Source organism: Drosophila grimshawi, unplaced genomic scaffold (genome assembly GCF_018153295.1).
Source record: "Drosophila grimshawi isolate 15287-2541.00 unplaced genomic scaffold, ASM1815329v1 contig_131, whole genome shotgun sequence".
Taxonomy (NCBI): Eukaryota; Metazoa; Arthropoda; class Insecta; order Diptera; family Drosophilidae; genus Drosophila; species Drosophila grimshawi.
The window spans coordinates 443,260-463,196 of record NW_025062826.1 but is presented as its reverse complement, the minus strand read 5'-3'; the positions used below and the strand labels follow the sequence as shown (position 1 = coordinate 463,196).

At 35.9% G+C, this 19,937-nt stretch overlaps 1 protein-coding gene across 2 annotated transcripts in view; it reads left to right on the top strand.

The window, feature by feature from the left end:
- The first annotated feature begins 5,701 nt into the window (after nt 1-5,701).
- The window catches only part of LOC6568756 (protein goliath), a 37,466-nt gene continuing 23,230 nt past the window's right edge, over nt 5,702-19,937 (top strand). Inside the window, exon 1 of one of the 2 annotated variants that reach the window (XM_032740972.1) lies at nt 5,702-6,396. The gene's annotated coding sequence lies outside the window, so the exon portion shown is untranslated. The remainder of the gene's footprint in view (nt 6,397-19,937) is intronic. The other variant, XM_032740971.2, reaches the window with a different exon arrangement.

Here is a 19,937-nt window from a genome sequence, read left to right as displayed (position 1 = left end):
GCCGAGAATTCAAGTAATTTAATTATTTAATTACTAATGCCGACAAATTTTTGATTTACAGTGATCGCTCGATAAAATGTACCTCCTTCTTATCTACTTTGTATCATTTAATATTTTTTATTTCACTTATCAAACGTTTACAATTAGACGAGAATTCAAGTAATTTAATTAATTTAATGACTCATGCCGACAATATTTGATTTAAAATTCATTTGTTAGCTCAAAAAAATGTTTATCGTTTTGATCTACTTTTACTTAACACTTTTTTAAATATTTGTAATTTATAATAATTTGTAATTATTTTGTTCAATTCTCAAGCGTTCACTAATTGTTTAAGAGTATGTTTTTTGTGTATATTTTGCTGGTGCTTTTAGTTCCTATTCCCCCAATTTTAGTTTGATTTTAAATGTTAATTTTAAGCTTAAGTAACTGAATATGACAAAGCTTACAAAGCATTTGAGGCAATACATGAACAAAAAAATACTTATTTATATAAAATGCTCTTAATTTAATTATTATTACTATTCTTATTATTAGTTATGTATATAAGTAAGAATATAATCAAAACGTACAACTTATTGCAACTATAATTTAAGTGAGAACTTTTGTAAATATGACGCAGAGATAACCAAACCAAGCAGCATTAGGGGTATTCTTCAGGTTGTGGGGCCAACAATCGAGATTCATCGATTTGCGACTCGCAACCTGAAGCGCAATTAGCAGAAGAAAACAAAACAAAAGAAAAGATAAGAAAAGAAAAGAAAAGAAAAACAATGAAAATGTAGTAGTATTGATCTATGGATGGATTTATTGATGATATATTGATGATGACTGTACCAAAATTTTTAAAACGTTATTCTACGAACCAGCGGCAATTATTTAGTTATAGTCTATAAGTCTATATGCACACTTCCCCCTCAGTCCCCTCACCAAAAAACTAGGCAATTTGTAACTGTATAAATCGAATCAGATTCCCGATAAAATCAAAGACAGTCGAAATTAATGAGTAGATTGTTGATTCACTTATCGCACATCAAATCAGACATACATATATATATATATATACATAGATATATTTATAGAGGTCGCAAGGCATAACGGTAAACATAATGGGAGACATAACAAAAAAAAAGACCCCTTAAGTGTAATCAGTTTTGTAATTGAATTTGTAAATGAGCCGACATTTTGTGTTTGGCAAGAGACTCATTCTCCCGCGCATAGTTTTAATAATTTATAAGCTCAAACAAAAACAAAAAAATATTCTTAATTATAATTAACTTAAACACAAAAATCAACCGAAATTATTGTCTAAGCTATATATATAATTAGTAAAGGTTATTAAATAAAAAGTTAAATGAGATTATTCATTAAATAGTGATTTGCCTGTGGTTTCATGTTTTGAATTAAAACAATATATATCTTGTCTTTTCTAATCTTACAGTAAGATCGTTAATTTGCGCATTTGAAAATGCGCGCAAATCAAATCGATAACTGTTCCGTTGGTCGATAGATTGTGGCGGTGGGCCGATTCGTGTATGTGCCGGGTGCGTGTCATGACTACATTCTCCGTGAAGGTGGTTGTCTAAGCTCAAGTGCTCAGCAGTCGTTAAGTGAACTGTTCGTTGAATCAGTAACAAAGTGCGAACAGAATTGTGCTATTAGAACAGAATTATGAGTTTACTTAATTGGTGCCGATTATAAACATGTATAGCTTGTCAATGGGCGGCCATCTAATATGAGCCCAATTCGTTCAATTCACTCACCTTCGTCAAGTATGCCGTTCGTTAGTAAGTTCGTTCAGTCTGTTCGTTCGTCGAGAGAATAATTTGTTATATTTATAACTAAGCTCAAGCCAATTAAATATGCTACAGTGTAGTTTCACCAAGCGATGCGCACAAACCGTGCGTCTGCGGTAAATTTTTAGAACAACATTCGTTTCACGCTGAATTCGTTAAGTGAGTATAATTTCGATGCTTTGGTACACAACGAAGTACTGATGGAAGTAAGTACAGGTGTTGTAGCTGTGAGCTTATGCTTGTATGATGTAGGCGGGAAACTTAAAAATGTAAAATTTAACCTAATTTAATTTTATTATAGATTAATGCATATTTGTAATTTCTGCTGCTTTTTCCCAGACTTCCTCCGAGGTGCATTCAAAACTGATAATAAATTGTGAAAAGGCTGTCAGCAAAGTGTTAAGTAGGCAAAAAGACACTTCAGCTTCAAATTGTAATAAATAAAATAAAATAAAGCCACTCAGCTAATCAAATATGGTATTTAAATCAATTTCTCTTTATCTGCGTCACCCTCTCTCTATATAAATAAATTGGGTTTTGTGGCTCTTGTCTGCCAGTTGCAGGTGCACAATGCAAAGGCTAACAGGACACACAGGATAACAGGTCAGCCAGCATTGCATTCAAATTTCATCAAACATGTGCTTAGTTTGTTTAGCATGTGATTAGAACAGACAGACAGACAGAACGTCAGTCTAGCCGACCCATCATCATCGTCATCGTCATTCTCATCAATAGCATTATTATCAACGTTCTACCTTTTGTTGAACTGTCAGTCTGTCAGTTGTCAGAGTCAGTTGCCTAACCTTTTTGTCTTTCTTGTCGCCCGTCGTATGTCCGTCTATGCGTCTGCTTCACTCACCGTTTTTATCTGCATGATTTGCATTCTATAATCTTTAGCCAAGGATTCTCTCTTTTTGCCTCACGCTATTCTGACTCAATTTGGCCATTGAACTCCTTCTCGTGACGCACTCAGCACTTATTCAACTCTTAGCTCATTAACATATTGCACTCATATTCGTATTCACATTCCCATTCGTATTTGTTTTTGGCTGATTACACTACACTCGGAAAAATATTGCAAAAAAATAAAAATAAAAGGTTACCCAAAATCGACAATGAAATTTAATAGGGCGATTTACTAAAATATAGGTTGATTTTTTTCTGAGTGTATCATTGAGAAATCGCTTTTTAAATTGCGTCACGCTCGCAGAGCGCTATCTTTGACTTTGGTGATGGGTTTCTCATCTCATTGGGCTATCAGCGCCCTCAGGGCACACATTCGTAGCACGTGTCTTAATTTGGTGGTTTTTGTCAAAATTGCTCCAAAGAAAACGCTAGACGAGAAATCAACTAGCCAAGTGTGCAGTTATTTTTATTGGCCGCGATTTAAGAGTGTAAACTGTAGTTAAATTGCCATCAAATCCGACTAGATCTGACTGCCGAAAAGATAACAGAGATGAGCTAATTTCTGCTACCTCCTCTAAAAAGCTAATCCTCTTGCCTAACTTCGCAACTCGCAAATTTTGTGGAAACTCTCAAAAATGATCAGATTTTCACAAAGCAGGTCTTTTTTATCTTTTAATAATAACACGATTTTCATCTTAAAATATGACCCCTATAATAATGTGGAATCTGATCTAAGCTTTTTAATGTCATATTTTGTCTCAAAGCTGATTCATTAATATTTGAATACACTTTGCAATTAAATTTGTATTATTCTAAATATAAACTTTCGAGAATGCGGTAAATGAATGCACATCTGAGATTGAAATGAGATTCAGATTGAGTTTGAGTTTGAGCTGGCAGCTGCATGCAAATAAGCTTTTGTCCACAATCTGCTGACCTAATGTAAATCAATTTGCATGCACTATTCATATATTAATATCCAATCAGTGCTATACACACACAAATAAACACATACTCACACTTCTGGAACTGATCGATAGGAGGTGGTACACAGGGACAAGTCTGTGATGCACTCAGAAAAATAATCGGCCTGAAAGTAGAATGTTGTTATTCTTTTTAGAAATAATTTTTAGATATTAGAAACAACATTTCTGGAACTTAACAATGCTTACCCTAAATCAACAATCCAATATTTCCTATTGCTAAGAAAAACATTTATAAAAAGAAGAAATGCAAACCCTAATTTTTAGAAAAAATTCCTATATTAGAGTTTATTGCTTCTGTTTATAAATTTTATAACCTATGTAAAATGTTTGTATATTTAAATCCTAAAATAGAATGTGTATTAATAATATAAGTAAGAAAATGCTAAAATAAGAATTCTTCAATATCCACACATAGAAAACAAATACACCCTGAAAATGATATATATATTTTCTCAAAATTTCAGAATGACCAATCTTTAAGGGCAAATTTTTTTGTAAGTGTATAAGATTCTTGATAGTATAGGCAACTGCATGCACTTAGTAGCCTGCTCCATTATTAATTAGTTGCACTAATTGCTACAGAGACCCGTCCACACCCGATGATGACGTGCTACTCAACCCCACCAACCCAACCACCCACCAAGCCGCCTACTAGCTAACACACCTGCAATTAGCAGTCACATTGCAAGACTTTCGAGCAGCTGCCACAATATGTTAAGCACAATAGTACGCCTCGGCATGTCACATGCGGCTGCCACACGCATTGAGCCAACCCCAAACCTGCACCACTCAACAACAACAACAACATCAAGAACAGCAATAGCACCAACAGCAAAATCGAGTGTCGCTAAAAATAACAAAGCCTAAGCCCCAAGTGCAGACACAGACACGGACACGGACACACGGATGCCACAGCTGGTGGTAAGATGGGCAAACAGAGGCCTAAGCAGCAACAGCAACTGAAATCGAAATGGAAATGGAAACTGAAATTGAAACAAACCACATTCAGTTCGCTCTCACTCTCTCTTTCCCACTCTCTCCTTCCCACTCTCTCCCTCTCTTTCTTTCAACACTTGCTCTTACCACTCAGTAGTACAATAAACGCTTTGTTGCACTTAGTGCTCTTACTCTCCTCAATTCCCTATAGTCAAGCCTAACATTAAACAACTTATTTGCTTATTCTTACAATATTTTATTACGAAACCCAATATTTAAACTATCATCGAGGGAATGGGAATTAGAGTGAAGAGTATGGTAAGCACAGATTCAAGTCAACAGTTTCTCGTGTTAAACCTTATGATGAAGGAAAGTCTAAATATTATATATAATCGATAGTAACGCTTCTAAACTTGCTGAAGCTATAAGTTGGTCAAAAGTGATTTGAATTTCAAAACCCAAGGGTATTTAATCATGGTTCGATATCAATTTCAATACTACATTTAAATCGAAGTTCGTGTACAAATTGTATCCCAAAAAACGCAACTGCGAATGGGAATATCTTCATCAAAAGTGATCTGATTTGATGTATTGAATAATACTGCATACACACAACTAAAAAAAACACTTTTGAACGGTTCTAAGCTTTCCAATGTCATAGCTTTGTCAAAACTCAACAGGTTTTGAAAAGACAGGTCTTTTTAGTCATGGCTTAATCTCCAGAATAATGCTACATACAAAGTTGAAACCGCTATCTGCTTCGGTTTTCCAGCCCAACTTTCAGTCCCTCTTTCAAAAGTACTAATATACTATTGTAAAATATTAACTTTTCGTTTAACAAACTCAAAACCATTGCGCACACAGCGAGTAACTACTGTACTTCGCAGAGAGCACAATGAGTGCGGCGCCTGCGTTTGACGTTTGCGGCTCGTGCGACGGACGGGTTCAGTATTTAGCATTCAGCATTCGTTTTCCATTCGTTTTTCGTTCGTTTATCGCCGAGTCTCTCGCGAGTGTCTCTCGAGAGTCTCTCCTCGAGTCTCTCGAGTTAGTCGAGTTTGTCGCTAGTTCTCAGTTGGTGTTGTGTGGGCTGTGGAATCAGTTGCTTTTCGTATCTGCAACGAGTTGGATAAAAAAAAGGAAAAACAATTCGATTGGCGGTGCGGCCTGCCGCGTGTATCTAAAGTATCTGTATCTGTAACTGTATCTTGGACTGTGCATCTTGTTAGTTAGTTAGTCAGTTGGTTGAGTTAGTTTCGTACTGAAAAAACACAAGCACGCTGTAATAAAACTAAAGCCAACTGATAGCCAACCCAAGATATAAAAATTAAATATTAAATATTCCAAGCGCGTGTGTGCACAACAAATTATAAATAAAAAATATATACCAATAAAAGATCAGCAACAATAAATGACTGCAAAAATGCGCCTAGAAAATTCATAAAAAAAATAAACAGCCTAAAAAATACGCGCCGCGTTTTTATCATAGCCAAAAAAATATTTGTTTATTTATGTTTTGGGTGCTCGGCAAACGCGTTTCTTTGCTGTCGTCTGTGTATCTCTAAAATCGAGTGCTGTGTGTGTGAGTGTGTGTGTGTGTGCCACAAAACAGCTGTTGGTGCAACAACAACGATAACAACAGCAGCGAGAACATTTCTGTGTGTTTTTAACTAATCTTTGAGAGCATATGAAAACAACAACAAAAGTTTAAAATTGCATATAAATTGTTCTTTAATTAAAATTCATGTTTACGAGCCGTTGTTTTTATTGAGGTGAGTTTTTACATATATTAAGAAACAACTGTAAAATCGCCAATCTCTCTCTCTCTCTCTCTCAGACACACACACTCGTTCATAAGCATTTTGTTGATAATTGCGCCGGTTGTGTTTTTTTCAGGAATCTTTGTTGATAAGCGAGTGTAAAGTCATTGGCACTTTTTGGGTTTATTAACACACATTACCCAAAGACATTGCCAAAAAAAAAGAAAAAAGTTATATAACCTGCTTGTGATAGACATTTATCTTTAAAAAAAATAATAATAATTATGACAATTAAATATATTGCATAATTAAATTTGTCAAAGCTACTTTTGTTTTTCTGACTTGTGTCTCATTTAGTTTTTATTAACATATATTTGTTAATTTTTGACTTTGAAGCTTTAAGCTTGTTTTTGTTTTTCTACAATTGTGTAAAAAGAAAAAATAATAATAAATATACAAATAAAAAGTCGATATATAACTGTGTTAAAAAGAAGATATACATTTTGTATATAGTACTGTAGAATTGTATATAATTTTTGATTTCTCAACGATGAGTTCAAACTTAAAAGCTAGCTGATTACAGATAATTATTTTGTTAGACCAGTTCTATTGTTCCATATCATCTTTTTATGAACCCTTTTCCAATTGACTTTCACTTGATATGCGCATATAAACATTTTATTAACCCTTTTTTCCGAATTCGCTTTCACTAAATGTGCTCATAGTAAAATCTACTCCTTTGTCCTTTGTTCAACTGACGAGCGACACCCTAACTGAACGCTACTCTACAGCTTCAGCATAGGGGTATTAGAAAATAAGAATAGAGCCAAAGGGCATTCAAAATACTTATTTTTTCTTCTATTTTGTTTGCCGGGCTAGCCCAGAAAAGTAACCAACTAATCAACCAACTAACTTAGTTGGCCAGTTAGTTGAAGGGTCTAGAAACAGGAACTTAATGAATACACGACATGCACAACAACAATAGAACAATAACTACAAGCAGGTCCTTCAGTGTGTGTGAAATGTGAAAAATCAATAAAAACGCACGCGAATCGAGTCAAACAACCAGGACACCTTTTGTTATACCCCAACCCCCCCTTCACCCACATATCCCTACTGCAGCCCACCTCTGACTCACTACCGGCGCCAAAATGTTGCCTTTGCCAGGCGTCGATTAAACATTTGGCTTTTAATTAAGCGAATCATAGCCAAAAAAAATCACAAAAAAAAAGGCTAGAAAACTAAAGTCAAATTAACGACGGATGGCGACTCGTAAATTGCGTTCATCAAGTGCAGTTTAATGCAAGCCGGCATCACAAAGAGCGAACAGAACACTGCCCCCCCCCCCCCCCCGCCCCCCATTCCCGCGTCCCTGTCCACCTCCCACGCCCATTTAGGACACTCGTCAGAGCGTTTAGCAGCTCGTTGAGTGCATTGAGAGAGAGGAGTCATTGCCATTAGTGAAAAAAGTACAAAATTCACCTGGCAACAACAACAAAAAGTAGCAGAAGAAGCAGCAGCAGCAGAAGCAGAGGAAGCAGAGGAAGAAGCAAAGTAGTCAACGCTATTTTGGCGCTCGACACGCACCAACAACAATAAGAACAACAACAACAATAGAAAAACGTGGAAGAAGAAGAAGAGCAACAGCAATAGAAACAAGATGAAGAAGAAGCGCAAGAACAACGGACGAGTCCCCAGACCAAAAATCTTGAACGCAGGCGCATGAGAGAGATAGAGAGAGAGAGCGAGTGCGAGTGCGAGAGCGAGAGCGACTTTTGTGCTTGCTCTCCCAAAACAACAACAACAACAGCTCCTATCACCACCCCCCACCCCTCTGCTCCTTTGTGCTTATTTTGCTGCGCTTCCTGTGCAATTGTTATTGTTGTCCTTATTTTGATGTCTATATTTTTTGTTGGCAGGAGAATTGTGTCGCTCGTGTGTATCTTGTGGATTGCACTCAATGCAACGCCAAAATCAAGCCAAACCGAAGCAAACCAACCCAACCCAAAATGCCAACCCCCAAATGAAAATGTATATGAAAGACGAGATTTGCATTTCAGATTTGGCCTGGCAGTGGCATCAATTTGCAAATAGCTGCATATCTATATATATATATATATATATATATATTTGATACCTGCCAGTTGACAGATCAACATTGAGCCATATATGTATATTTTGGCAAAAAGTGAAAGTGGAAAGAACTGTCTTCCAAAAAAGTTTTTTATGTCTATCCACAAAATAATGATCAGTGAAACTATAAGAGATACTATATATACTATACTATACATTAATTATATAACTTCCATTGCATTGATTGTATATTACCAGAGAGAGACCAAGTTTCTTTCATTTTATTGATAACTCAACCCTTTTACGCGTATATCGATATAAATCGATTGCCGATAGGAACAAGAGACACAATTGTAAAGATTTAGCCTTCCGATTGATACAAAACACACCCAAATATTTTGTTATTCAACTGTCGAAATTCAATTAAGATCGCAACAGAAACACTGATTTTAATAAGCAAAAGTAATTTGCATATTCGAAAAACTGCGTCTGCTGTGTATTTAACAGGGTATCTGCTAGTCGAGCTGCTTCAAATTGCTTTGTATATTTTCCCCTTCGTGTACACACATATCTCAAGTTTTTTATAGTTTACTCAATTTATTTGCATATTTCATCGAAATTTGCTGAGCAATGCACACAAGTGTTTGTCGGACTAGATAGAAAACGATAAATATATTTATTTATATATATATATATATATATATATATAATTTGAAACACCTGGCTATTGAAATGTTTATTCATTTGCACCACTAGATATATATATATAATATAGGCTTATACATATTGCTTATGTACTTTGTGCAACACTCGATTTCATTATCAGATTGAGTTTTGGTTAATTGGGTCATTCGTGGCACAAATGAAGTCAAAACTAGCCCGGGGAATAGATAGAAAAAGAGTGAGAGAGACACTGCTTTCAACCAGCTATCTCTCTCGCTCTCACTCTTGGTCTGGGCTAACAAGTGGCTGCTTGGGTGTGGGCTGGGGGAGGGAGAGGGGAAAGGAAAGGGCATAACTGAAGTGGATGCTCTTTGATTCTTGCAACGCACTCAAGTGGGTCACATTGAAATAATATTCTCTGGCTAATATCTAGAGCGGATGTGTTTATCATAGAACCGAGCCGTTTGCTCACACTTGGCCAACATTTGTCTGTCTCTGTCTCCCTCTCCACTTTTTTCCTCTCTTTTTCTTCCAACAAATACTAGGGGGAAGCTGAAGCTGTGATTGCATGTGGCAAATAAAAAAAGAAACTGCAAACCTGGCCGCAAAGAAGGAAAGTGAAAATGCCAAGCAAAGCAATGGCCTGTGTGACTACTGCAAAGCTTCCGCATTGTTTTCCATTGTTTATTTTCCACTCCCCGCCCTTATCTCTTCCCCCTGGCAACCCTTTTGTTTCTGGTTTATATGTGCTGCATGTGCCATGATAATAACAATTAATCTGTAATTTTACACCGCTTTTCCCTTCATCTCCCTCTGGATACATATATATGAATATATATATATATAAGTCATTGCCAATATGTCGCTTAATATTTGCACAAGTTTATTCCTATATATATATCTATATATATATATAGTATTTGTATGCACAAGGGGTATACATTTGTATACATATTTACATTGATATTTTCAATATTTATCATTCTCTCCCAGGCATTGAGTGCATTGAACTGCAGCCAGTCAACTGGGCATTTCTCGAGCATATAACAAGTATTTAATCACTCCCTTGTCACTCCCACAAACATACTAATAGATATAGCAGTTAGAGGAGAGAGGGAGAGAGAGAGCTTGCAAATTGTGCCAGCAAGTGTCCAACTGGGGAAAAGTGCATTATTAGCTGTCGCTGGCTAGTTGGCAGCCAGTTTTCCACATTTGTTTTCTCACATTTAGGCGGAGGTTAGGCTAGCTCTAAAAGCACCAACAATTTTTCCAAGAGCACAGAGTGTGCAAGTATGAGAGAGAGAGAGAGAGAGAGAGGGAGTGGCATACAGAGATAGCTACATGTACATTTTTACCTGATGTTTAATCTGTACAAAATAATGTTACTAGCTTGACAGCTTTTCGGACAGTGGTCCAGAAGTCTGCTAAGAATTTGTAAATTAAGCTTTCAATATTCGACCAACATAATTATTTTACTGCATATTAATAGATATAAATGATCTTTCATAAATACTATTTTTATTCATTATATTATTTTCATATTAATGATGTTCGCGTATAATTAATAAGCTCATCATTTATCCAAACTACAACAATTATTAGCTTCAAATTCTAAACTACCTGCTTAATGGGACCACCCACTGTGGTTCCACTGTAGCTCCCAAGCTCAAAAGTCAATTAGTCCAATTCACTAAGCTGGCGAAACCAAAGAGCTGCACTTCAACCAATTTCATTCCTGACTCGGATTCACCCTGCACTGCTGTCCAATGTCCAGTGTCCATATGTCAGTCAGGCAAAATCTGTCTTAAATTTTTAATCAAGTGAAATGTTTGTGTTAACGCATGGACCATTTCTCTGCGGAAACAGGCTTATATATCTGCCCAGAGTGTAGTGTGAGTGTGTGAGTGGGTGTATCTGAGTGTAAATCTTTGGTGCTTGCATTTTGCTGTTACGTGCCTGCAGCTCAATTACATTAATCGGCCTTGTGTTGCCTGTGCCTTCCATGTGCATGTTGTTTGACGCCCAGCCAACGCAGAACTTGCCCGGGCTAAATGCATTTTCATGTCATACGGGGAAAAATGCTCAAAATTGCATTTGCGTGGCAAAAACTATTGCCATAGGTCAGTATTCATATTCGTGACATGAAACTGAATAAATAAACCTGACTTGAAAAAGAGTAGAGAGAGAGATAGTGAGACAAAGAGAGAGATAACTTTAGTGGGTATATAAAATATATAATATATATATGTATAATAAAAATTGAACTTGTACTTCAGCTCAAGCGCTGTGTGCGTTTCGTATTGTCGTATAGTGTGTGGCAAACATAAAAATAATTACAAAATATATAAATAACTCTAGCTGCTGTTGTAACCTCATGAATATGCACCAAGTTCCACACTCTGATACCTTTTCGACTAGTTGGGTTCATCATAAATCAAGTGGAAATCATTATAAGAATAGGCTGTTAGAGTTACTTAATCTGATGTCATGAAGGGCAACCGAAAACACTAGCTCAGAGATGGGTTCATCAGGGCCAGTGGAAACCAGTTTGTCACAGTTCAATGCGTGTGCCGAGTTCAAGCAACAAGGGCGGCAATTAAAAACAAATTAGCGGATAAAAAAATGTAAAAAACAATCCACAAAAAGAAGCTAATTATATATCATATTATAAAGTTGCCAAAAATCAGACACACGACTTGTGTGTTTGTCGAGCTTAAGCCGTTTAATAAACCCCATCCAATTATTGATAAGCTTATCAGTAGACAAACCAAAAATATAGAATTAATTTATTGCACAACCAATAAATGCTGCCAGCCACAATAGCTCCAATGATAAACCCCTCAAACTCAATTAGGAACAAAAAAAAAAAAACAGAAACAGAAACTTGATCAATTAATGTAAAAAACAATTAATAGTCGTTAGCAATTTGATTAGAATTGAACCGGTTGCAGATTGATTTACTCGAGTTGTACCAATTGAAAATGCGAAAAATGGGTATATTGGAATCGATCAAAACAATGTTAGAGGCAGTAGGTGGCATCTATGAAAACATAAAGTATATATATTCTTGATCAGCGTCAATTAAGACATGTTTGTCTCCCTCTCAGAAACATTGATATAAATCAATAATACAATTGTAAAGATATAGCCTTTGACAAGGAATATATCCAGATATATGAATATGCATTTTATTAATGATCATAAAACTGTAAAACTGTATTGAGATCAAAACGTGTTTTCAAATTGCAAAACTACAATCGGCATGTAGACTATGTATTTATGCAGGGTATTTGCTCATCGGGCTGTCTCAACTAGCTTAGCCCACTTTCACACCCCAAACCCTCTCGCTGCCTGCCCGCATTACTTCCTCAAGAGATACTCGTCAGCCACGCGCTATATTCGCTAATTATGCATAACAGTAAGCAGTCTTATTATTCAATGCTTAATAAACCAGAACGTGACGTTGAGCAAAAATAAATATATATATATATATATATATATATATATATATATATATATAAAGAGTTGCTTGCCCGGCCGGCCTGTACAGGTTTCTCTTCCTCCATCTCTCTCACAGAGCCGGAGCTGGTTAAAGCCGAGTTGTATTGAGTTCGCTTCGATCATGTGCCGCTTTTCTAACACCTTTCACAAACTCCTTGACGTCTTGACGTCATCAAGTCTGTCTGTTTGTCTCAAATAATATTATGGACGGCCAACTGTGAGAATTAATATCTGTTCTGACATCTATTATAATTGTGTCGGCAATGTAAACAAGTGCTCCAAGCGGAAGGAAGTCAAATCTGTCAGCAACAATTAATTGCACGATTGCAATTTTTACAAATGTTGAATGTAGTTCAACTTGAGATTTTCCACGGCTCTATAGCATGTATAGAAGATAGACTGAAATTATCAAAATTAATGATTTATATGAATGATTTAAATAAATCGATTTCTGTAGAAGATTGCTGCAATTATTAAAATTTGTGATTTGAATGAATGAGATAATTAAATTATTCAAATGAATTAGTTGAATGAATGACTCAAATCAGGGGCTTCCAAATCAGGCATCTTGTTCCCAATTTCACATACCAAAATGTAGAGTTCAGAGTTCAACTTTGAAACTACTGCAAATCGATAGATTTTAATCTATTCTTAAGGCATTTTTAAGCAATTTTTAATACTGTTATGTATATATTTGAATATATCAATTATTAATGTGTGTTCTTAAGCTGAAGCGAATGAATACAAGTCGAATCTTTTAAGCTACATACCATTCATAATTCTATTAGTGAACATTTAATATTTACTCAGTTGTTATTTTTTTACTGAATTTGGAATTTCGCATACCAATTCTATTAAATGGTATATTTTAACAGTTCAGCATTGAAACATCCGGCAATTTCTAGATATTCTTCTAGTTTTTAACATCATATTGATATAGATTTTTCTTGTTTTAAATTGTCGGTTGAAGACAACTCAAATTTTTCAAGCTTCTTAACACCTATAGTTCTAAGAGGGAGCTAACAATATTTATTCAGTTGCTATTTTTTACTAAATATTTGTATTGTAAATTGTATTGTATTGAAATAACTTTCGGCATTCAATTTGTAGCTGTTCTCCTATTAATCTATTTTATATCACTCAGAAGTCGTTTAACTTAGGCACTGTTTTGCATAACAATTTGTAAAATGTTTTTTTTTTTGGAAATCTCCCGATATACAGCTTGGAACTACTGTTTACCGTTGCTTTTTACTGCTACCCATTAAGATTTTGGTAGATTGATTGTTTTTCTGTGCATTTCGGTTGATTTCTCTGCACGTCTTGAATCAAATTATTGTACTTGCCAATGATTTCTATCTAAATATTTAGCAATTACTAGCCACGTACTTTTCTATATATACAACTCTCTCTCTCTCTCTCTAGCTCTCTCTCTCTCTCTCTCTCTCTCTCTAGCTCTCTCCCTCTCTCTTTTTCTCCTTATGGTTAGCGCTGAATGACACGAAGCTGGTCAGTTGTTGGTGTTGATGACTCATTATTTTATAAATATTGTGAAGAAGGTGGGCGTGCTATTATTATTAGTATTATGTGGGCCAGACCAAATGCTTATTATTAGCCATTAACGGTTAAACAAATCATTTGCCATTACCAACTCTCATTTAACGGTACCGTTAAAATACCCAAATTTGGGTCAAATGCAATTTTTTTTATATTTTTTTTTTATTTTTGCAAAAACAAATGAAACAATAAACATAAAATTAGCTTTCTTGAACATTTTTGAGTCACTTTGCTTGGGAAAGACACTCACAATTATGTGTGTGTGGGTGTGTGTGTGTGTGTGGTGTGTGTGTAAAGTGTGAATTATGTTAATTGGAAAGTAATTTATAGCATTTGCGGAGTAATTACACATAAGCAAAAGCAAAAACAGCGGCGACAACTCATTAAATAACAGTTAAGTCCACAAATGAAAGTAAAATTGCGTCAAGTGGTGAAAAGAATCGAGTCGCTGAGTGTGTGGGGTGTGTGGAGTGTGTGTGTGTGTGGATTGTGTGGACTGTGTGGGGGATCGATCAAGAGTGTGTGAAGGTGAAAGTGCTCTCGTCTCTCTTCAATCGCTCAAATCAATTAAGTTTCCCAACGTTTTGATTGCAATCCAACTACTCCGAATTCAGAAAGATTTTCAGCATGCAAATTACATTTTAATTGATTTATTTAAGTGCAGTCAGCAATCAACAACACACCACCCTCATCCCCTTTACCCCCACTTAAAGCTGAAGCTGCACCAAGCAAAATTCGAAGTGGCATCGAAATCGAAATTGAAAGCCCATTTGGCAGTGCCCAAATCGTGTCCAATCAATTGTTTATTGCTTTTCTAATGTGTGTGCACATGGCATAATTGTGATATAGTTCTTATACTGTGTTGGTTTTTTTATTGTCACAATAAATGTGACTTTTTGGTCATTTTTTTTATACGTCAAACACACTTACGCAACTCAAGTTTATGTAAAAAAAACTTTATTGAAATCGATAATGAAACATAGATTTTGTTAACCAAAAGTATTTTAAGATCACCAAGCATCCTATTTAGTTATTGTATATATTCAATAGGTCTTTTAAGGATCTCTCAATCGAGCTCTCGCGACTCGTGCATACTGCTTATGTTATTCGCTTTCATCCTGTTTATTTATTCGCTTTCATTCACTATCACGTAAACTTTGTTTATTCAGAGAGATTGTTTGCTGATAGATCTTACTGTAAATATTAGTAATAAGTTCTTTATTCAATGGTCTTGGACTTTGTAAGCTGTAAAACTCGTGACTGTTGTTGTTTTCACCCCCATTCCCTCAGTATTCCGCATTCTCAATTCAAGTTACATATGCAAAGAATAAATATTAATTTGTTGAACCCCGCTAATATAGTTAACGTGACTACTAAGCACTTTTGGTCTATTGTTATTAGCCATTTTGTTACTTGTGCAATTACGATCAGATATTGACCTCTCCCTCCCTCTCTCCAAAATCGATTTTAATGTTACTTTGTTAGCAGTTCAGGGGGAGGGGCCGGGACAGGCAATTGACCATAAAAACTAACAGAGAAAATAAAACAAAAAAAGAAATAACAACTAAAATCAAATCGAACACTTTCCGCACCCAGAGGCAAATAAATGTAACAACACACACACTCACAGACACACACACACAGACACAAGCGCGCACAGCTGGGCTAAAAGTCATTTAACAATGAACTTTTGGCGAAAAAACAACTCACAAAACAAAATGAAAATGTGAAACCGTTAAAAGTTCAGACGCCTCGACAAGTTAACAACCCAGTCAGAGCAACGGCTATAAAGCGAATCTATCCCTAGCTGAGTGTGAATATAAAATATATACTCGTATATATATACAAAGCGAGACATTCGCAAATTAGTAACGCATGTCAGGCGGCGACGGCATTCGTCAACAAAGCAAATGTATCTGCTGGATTTGTATCTCTACTACAAAGTATCTTCAAGTGCGTGTGTCCATGACCATGACAGTGGCAACATGTGTATAGCTCACCCCCCCACACACATCCATGCTTCACACCCATCTCCACACCCACTCCGCGTCATTATTTAATTTTCGGTAGCTGTTTATTGAACCCATTCCAGGCCAAGAACTTGGCTTAAACCAGTTGGTTGGCATTGCTCACAGAGCACAGCTGCTGTGTTGTTTTCTCGGGTTTCAATCAACTTATATATATATATATATATATATGCTAGCACATGTCAATAGCTCCGGAAAAAAAAACACCTTAGTCTAAGTCTATTTTTGAAAGATTTCTGTTAACAACACAAATTAAAACAGAAAAAGGGAAACGTTACAAAAGGACTTCTAAAATTGTGAGCAAAAAATGTGGATTTGAGGTGGTAAAATCAGATAGCAACTACCTTTCAAATATTCAAGGGAAAAGTGCTTCTGTCTATCAAAGTCTACTAAATGAAGATACACTTCTAACATTTTGTTGACACTGAGAACGGCATATTCCTAATAGACTAGGACGAGGAATATTTTGTTATTTATTTTTCTTTTCTTCTCCTTTTTTATATGTTTATTTTTTGAAGTGCAACTCTTGATTTGGTAGAAACTGCCTTTTTTAAAGTCATGATAAATTCTCTCTAGAAAGGTAAGATCTGAAACCAGTTGAGAGTTTTCTTTTATCTGGTATCCTTAATTTCTTGTCGTCTTCCAAGTTCCGCAATAAATACATTTCATTATATGCCTAAGGCAATATCAAATTTTTCAATATTTTAACATAAATTTGTTGAGCAATTTATGAGATACAAATCATTAACTAACTTTAACACTTAATTTAAGTGATATAGCCAAATTAGCTCTTTCTCTCTCGCTCTTTCTCTCTCTCTCTCTCTCTCTCTCTCTTGCTATCCCTCCCTTTCACTCTACCTCTTTGTATACATAGTATTCTTTCTCTCTTTCCTTGCCTGGCTTAAAAATGCAAAAATACTCAAAATACTTAAAGTATTTTGTACACGCTTTTGTCTTCAACTGTGAACCACAGTTCAAACAGCTCAGAGTTCAATATAGCAAAATATGGACACATTTTTTTATATTGTGTCTATGTTATTTCTACATAAAACACACACATTTCTCACAGCAAATTGACTACTTGTGTGGGTTTGTGGCATTAAAACGCAATCGTAAACTTTCGCAATTTTGCAATTTTGTTCTCTTGTTTTTTTTTCTTTTGCTCAACGTGTCTGGGATTTTGTGTGGAGCGGATTTAATTGCTTTGGCGTTTGTGTTTTTGATGTCTATGGCGAGTCACAAATAATGACTTTGATGTGTAACTTTTTGCAAGTGTCGAAATGTGAACGAGATAAGTTAATAAGTGCCTTACAAAATTTAATAAAAAATGTACTGATAATCACACCTAATAAATCTAATTAAGTGCGATTTATCAAATGTTTAATTATGCCTTTTATCGTTAAATATTTTAAATTGTAATTATTATAATGCTTCAAAGCGTTTATTATTCATTTGCAATTAAGAAGCAATTTAAATGCTTTTAATTGAATGCAAATAACGGGAGAATACAACGAATGCCACAAAGCCAAATAAGTTAAATGCATTTGCATCACATTAATGATTTATATTGGCTTTGTATTTATTGTTGTTGATTTAACTTGTTGTTTTCAGTTGGACTAAATAGCAAGTCTCGGATAGGCATCATATTTGCTTTTCCAAATATTCTCTGATAACAGTTAAGCAAATATTCTTTGGCCAAGAAGAGGTTGTGGCATTGCCAATTGGCCAGTCACACCAGAAACAGAAACGGATACAGAACCAAACCGAGACCCAGACTCAATCAATTAGATGAGTCAATTGTATTATTTATTGCAAGGTGATACCCGAAGCAACAAACAACATCAAAAGCAAAAGCAACAGCAAAATCCAATGAAACTATGCAAATATTTAATATTTGAACAGCTCTTGGGACAAGCATTTGCCGCTTTTGATAGAACATTTTATTAGATTGCAACGAAGTTGCTTGCTTTTGTCTTAAATATTAAATTAAAAAAATCGTTGAGAGGTAGAAGGTTAATTTGCAAACTTGATATGAGCATGATTGCAAAAACTTGGGGAAAGAGATAAGCTAGAAAAATAGAAGAAACTAACCGGGTAAAAGAGACTAACTCAGAAGAAATAAATTAAGTAGAAGAAACTAAATTGGAAGCAGAATCTTAATTAGTAGATTAAACAAACTTTAGAGTATTAATTAACTTTGTAGAAGAAAAAATAAATTGGCAGAAGAAATTAACTCCGTAGAGTAAAATATCTTAATAATAATAATCGAACCGACTTGGTGGAAGAATCGATTTCCAACTTATTAATGGTAGATTTTGATCTATTGTGTCGTCCCTCTCTTTAAGTGAACTCTAGATCTGGGTCCATTTACAGGAAAGTAATAATAGCTCCTGGTCTTTGAACTCTCAACTATCAAGAGCTTCAACTACGCTTTCTGAAAATCAGATATCAGCCAAGGTAACTCCAGCTTAGGTGCTATGTTCTTTATGAAGTAATCAACAAGTTCATAAAACAGCTGATCTAATAGTTCTACACACGATTGGTTAACACAAAAACTAAACGATTGGCAAGAAATTGACTCCCCCATGAGACTGTTGACTTAACTATGACCTGTGACCCTGACTGTGTGCCTATGTGTGTGTGGGTCTGTGTGTATTTCTGTGTGTGTGTGTTATAGGTACATTGCATTAGACTGGCAGTGTTTGGCTTAGGCACCTCTGCAAATGACTCACCCTAAAAAAAGACACCAAAAACAGAAACATAAACAGAAACACGCCCACAGTGCTCGTCACGAAGCAACCACCAACGGACTTGGACCTCGAGACTCCTCGTCGCTGCAGGAGACGCATTTGCATGTACAACAACAATGAGAACAACAACAACAGCAACAAAATGAGTCATTGTCAAGTTGTCAGGCAGAGTCTCGATAAGAATCAGACGAACTCCGCGACGCGTTGCGTTAATTAAAGCGGCAAATGCTAAAAAGAGGGAGAGGGATGGGAGAGAAATTGGGAGTTGGGGTAGGGGGCATAATGTTGGGGACATAGCCAGAAATCTCTCCAACCAAGGAGGCGAGTAGGGGAAGCGCGCCCAAGTTTTGTTTTCTTTAATTTCACTCATTGTTTTTCCAACGGCCGCAGCAGCTGCGTGTTGAAGTGGAAAATGATCAGCCAGGGGAAATCGAAGAGGGGGGAATTCTGAGAAATATGGGGAATACACCATAAGACTGCTTTTTTTTATGACTAACTTGCCTTTGGTCTCCCAGCGCAGCTTAAGAAAAATATTTATTTTATTTGCTCTTTGGCTCACAGTGCGCGTTATAATTAAGTGCGCGCCAAGGAGGTTAATTGCTATTGATTGTGTGAACAAATTTATTGTTGCGCCTAACTCCCCCCTCAACACCAACCTCAAGAGAAATGCTTAATAACCACTCCGTATTCCATTCGAATTGAGTGGTGCACATTTTTAAGTGGCTGGCGAGTGAGCGGAGCCGGATCCTCTCCTCCATTAGAAGGTTCCCACGAGGGCACCTCTCTAACGGCCGGAGCACTTCAATCTGATTCATCTTTGCCTGAAATCCAAATATTTTTTTACATAATTTCTAAAAACACAGCACAGATTGGAACACTCAGTCCAAATTGGAAATGCATATTTTTACTGTTGCCGTCTAATTGTTTGAGATAATATTGAGATTTTTTTACTTAGCCAAAAGTGTAGTCTGAGGAGGAACAGTGA